At 43.3% G+C, this 4,114-nt stretch overlaps 1 pseudogene; it reads right to left on the bottom strand.

Moving 5' to 3' along the window:
- Nucleotides 1-1,950: 1,950 nt before the first annotated feature.
- Nucleotides 1,951-2,964, bottom strand: LOC138163995 (small ribosomal subunit protein eS4-like; annotated as a pseudogene).
- Between the last annotated feature and the right edge of the window lie 1,150 nt (nucleotides 2,965-4,114).

Raw genomic sequence — 4,114 nt, 5'->3', positions numbered from 1 at the left:
GAAAAGAAAAGAAAAGAAAAGAAAAGAAAAGAAAAGAAAAGAAAAGATAAAGCAACTGGACAGCTGACCTTGCCACTCCATGAACTCTTCCCAATACTGTCTAGCATCTGCCCCTTCTTTCCCTGCCTTCACTCTCCTTTAAGCCTCACTGTTCTCCCAAATCTTGCACATCCAGGTGGGAAAGGATGGTCATGCAAGGGATTAATGGATTTGTACAATGGTTCCCCACAAGTTTTCCAGTTTTATCTACAGAGATCTGAATCTAGTGACGCCAATCTTTTCCCTTAAACAGTCTGCTAATAGTAATTATTCCCTTCATCTAGAATGCCATTCCCCAATCCTCTTAATCCTCTTTGATAATGCAAAATCCTTCCCTGCCCTAATCACTTCCCATCTTCCTCAGAAAGACTTCCCAACTCTCACAGACTTCTTCTTCTCCAACATTGCTATAGGGCCATAGCTTTAAAACTGAGAAGTATCTTAGAGGAGACCTAGTCCGACTCCCTCATTTTACAGATTAAGTGACTCCTCCAGAGTTATACAGGCAGGAAGTGGCAAAACCCAAATTTAAACCCAGGGCTTCTGACTCCCGTAGCACCGCACTTGCCTATGCTATATAGAGTATTGTTCTCTAATGCTTAAGGTCATTTCTTATTTCCCCAGCTAGACTATGACCTCCTTGCTAGTGGAAACCATATCATGAGCTACTCTCTTGTTTCTCCCCTACCCATCCTCACGATGCTCTGCAGGGGCAGCGGAAAGGACATTGGCCTGGATGTCAAGAGCCTGGAGTCCTAGTCCCAACTTGCTTAATGATTCTTTGTATAACTTGGTACAAATCATTCCCCTTCTCTGGGAACTCAGTTCCTCATCTGTAAAATGGGAAGATTGATTCCCAAGGCCAGGGATGGGGAACCTGTGGCCTCGAGGTCACATGTGGCCCCCTAGGTCCTCAAGGGCAGCCCTTTGATCCAGACCTCAAAGTTTGTATTTGGTCAAAAGATTTTGGACCTTGAGGACCTGGAGGGTCACATGTGACCTCAAGGCCACAGGTTCCCTACCCCTGCCCAAGTCTCTTCCAGCTCTTCTATGACTAACATGTTTTCAAGATGGAGGGAACTAATTCTGGGCACCTACCACCAGCCAGACCCTGATGTAAGAGTTACAACCCCTCTTCTCCCTCTCATAAAAACAAAGTACAACACACGTATGCATGACTCACCATCTGCCCCTTGTTCTGAATCTTAATTGAACACAGGAATGTTTTAGTGAATTATTCACCACAGAGCAATTTAACACATCATGCCCTAGAATAGTCTCTTCCACACCAGCTTTCTACTCCACCTTCCTGATTGATGGAGGGAGGGAGGCAAACATGGGGAAGCCTGCTGGAACCCTGGGAAATGTTTGCAGCCAAAAAGCTCACAATTAGCTCTTAGCACTCCTCAGCAATGAAAACTAGGTAAACCCTCTAGAGTCTTGAAGCAGGGCATTCCTCATCCATTAAATGACATTAATCTATTAATTACCACAGATTAATCTCCTGAACAGATGATGATTTCATCTATCAAATTGAAATACTAGTTCAGTACTTGCCCAAAGTTTCTCCTCGTTTCCTAGCTACCTCGTTGGAGCATTAGAGCCCTGGTAGTAATAGCTTATTAGGGAATCACCCCAAAGGCTGACTCATCTTTGGGCCTAGTAGCATAAATGTTTACTGAAAGATGGACTGGACTGGGGTAATGTGGTCCCCATTCCTCTGAAGCACTGAAAGACTTCATTTAAAGTTTTATCCCATGTGACTTTTTTTTTTCTTGAAGTTTTATTGATATCTTTTGTTTTCACATCAGCCATTTTGGGATATGTTCTCTCCCCATCCTCCAATCAGAGACTCGTTCCATGTAACAAAAAAAAAAGCAGTTAAGCAAAACCGATACAGCTACATCTAACATTTTATGCAACATTCATACCCACAGTACCCTAATCCAAGGAAAGAAGAGAAAGGCGTTTATGGCTTGTTCTATTTCATTTTATAAGACCATGTTGTTTAAGCTATTTCTTATTTTGTGTATTTTATATTTTGTATGGTAATCACATTTGTTAAAAACTGTAACATCTCAACTTCATTGAAACCCTACAAATCCTTATCTGCACTCATTTAGCCACTGCTCTGCTTAGCTGCCAATCTCTTGTCTCTCTCTTCAGCAATTGTAAGGCGAATACCCTTTCCCTGGGGAAGAGAGATCCAAGGCTTATTACCTTTGCCAATAATGAAAATGTTGGAAGCTTGGTGGCAAAACTATTGCCATTGGCATCTTTTACATGGACAACATCAAAAGAGCCAGGATGTTTCTCCCTGTTTGTGATCACACCAATTCGACCCAAATTAGCCCCACCGGTCACCATACATAGGTTACCAGTATCAAACTTGATAAAATCAGTGATCTTGCCAGCCTCTAAATCAATCTGAACTGTGTCATTCACTTTGATCAGAGGATCTGGGTAACGGATAGTACGGGCATCATGGGTCACCAGATGGGGAATACCTTTTGTACCCACAAAAGTTTTCCTCACTTTGCATAATTTATATTTAGCTTCCTCGGCTGTAATACGATGAATGGCAAAGTGTCCCATTGTGTCATAAACCAGATGGAAATGTTCACCCGTCTTCTCAATGCTAATGACATCCATAAAGCCAGCTGGGTATGTAATATCAGTGCGGACTTTGCCATCAACCTTGATGAATCGCTGCATGCAGATCTTCTTTACTTCATCTCCAGTCAGGGCATACTTCAGTCTGTTTCTCAGGAAGATGATGAGTGGGAGAAACTCCCTCAGCTTGTGGGGACCTGTTGATGGTCTTGGAGCAAAAACTCCTCTTAACTTATCCAGCATCCAATGCTTTGGAGCTGCTACATGTTTCAAATGCTTCTTGGGTCCACGAGCCATGGTTACACTGAACCTGAGATAAAATGGGAACTTTACTCAGCTGTAGGATCAGAGGCTCCGTCTACTTATACGCTGTGTGTGTTTGGCCAATTCACTGTACCCTTTCGGGCCTTACTGTCTTTACCAGCAGCATGACCAGACAGTCTCAAGGCCACACGGAAAGAGCCCATGCGACTTTCTTAATTAAGGAAAGACCTTCATGGTGAGACTGTGTAGTCCAAGCCTTGTCTCACATCTCCAATCTTCAGATGCCTCCATCTCTCGTGGGATTTCATCCACAGTGGCCAGGGGGAGGGGAGGAGACGTATGAGCTCTGTTTGCCTGGAAGTGAAAATAGAGAGTCATAATTTCTTTGATAGGGACTGGGTTGTGATGGGGCCAACTCTGCCGCTACTTTAACTTTGGCACCATTTTAGACATTTGTAAGAGCTTAGAAATCATTAAACTCAACTCTGTCATAGGACAGATGAGGAAACTGAAGCTCAGAGAAAAGAAAGGATTCATGCAAGGCTACACAATGAATCAACCTCAAGGAAGAAAGCAGTTTCCAAGGAGGAGAAAGTGCCGAGTGGCCCATTTGCAAGATTCCACCTTTTAACGCCTTTGCTAGGGCTGTCCCCATGTGTGGAATGCTCTTACTCTTCATCTCTGACTCTTGGAAACCCTTTGTTGTTCAATTGTTTTTCAGTCATGACCCATTTGGGGGTTTTCTTGGCAAAGATATTGAAGTGGTTTGCCATGTCCTTCTCCAGCTCATTTTACAGATGAGGAAACTGAGGTTCACACAGCTAGTAAGTGTCTGAGGCTGGATTTGAACTTAGGTCATTCTGACTCTAGTCTGGGTGCTCTATCCACTGTGTCTCCTAGCTGCCCTAACACATAATAGTTGATTAATAAGTATATTTGAATTGAATGATTGGTGCTGAGGGTTAAATTGGAAATTGATTCTGAACTTGGCTCACCAAAAGATTTTTTTTTTAAAGCAATCGGGGTTAAGTAACTTGCTCAGGGTTACACGGCCAGTTATTTCTGGGTGTGGTGCTGAGTGTCTGAGCCCAGGATTTGATCTCCAGGTCATCCCGACACTGGAGCCAGTGCTCTTACTCACTGAGCCACCTGGCCGCCCCTCACCAAAAGACTTTTACAGGATAAATCAAATAACACA

Source organism: Petaurus breviceps, unplaced genomic scaffold, assembly GCF_028583685.1.
Source record: "Petaurus breviceps papuanus isolate PSGF00001 unplaced genomic scaffold, PetGlider_PUasm1.0 189, whole genome shotgun sequence".
NCBI lineage: Eukaryota > Metazoa > Chordata > Mammalia > Diprotodontia > Petauridae > Petaurus > Petaurus breviceps.
The sequence above is the reverse complement of the archived record's forward strand: the minus strand, read 5'-3'. Positions and strand labels throughout refer to the sequence as shown.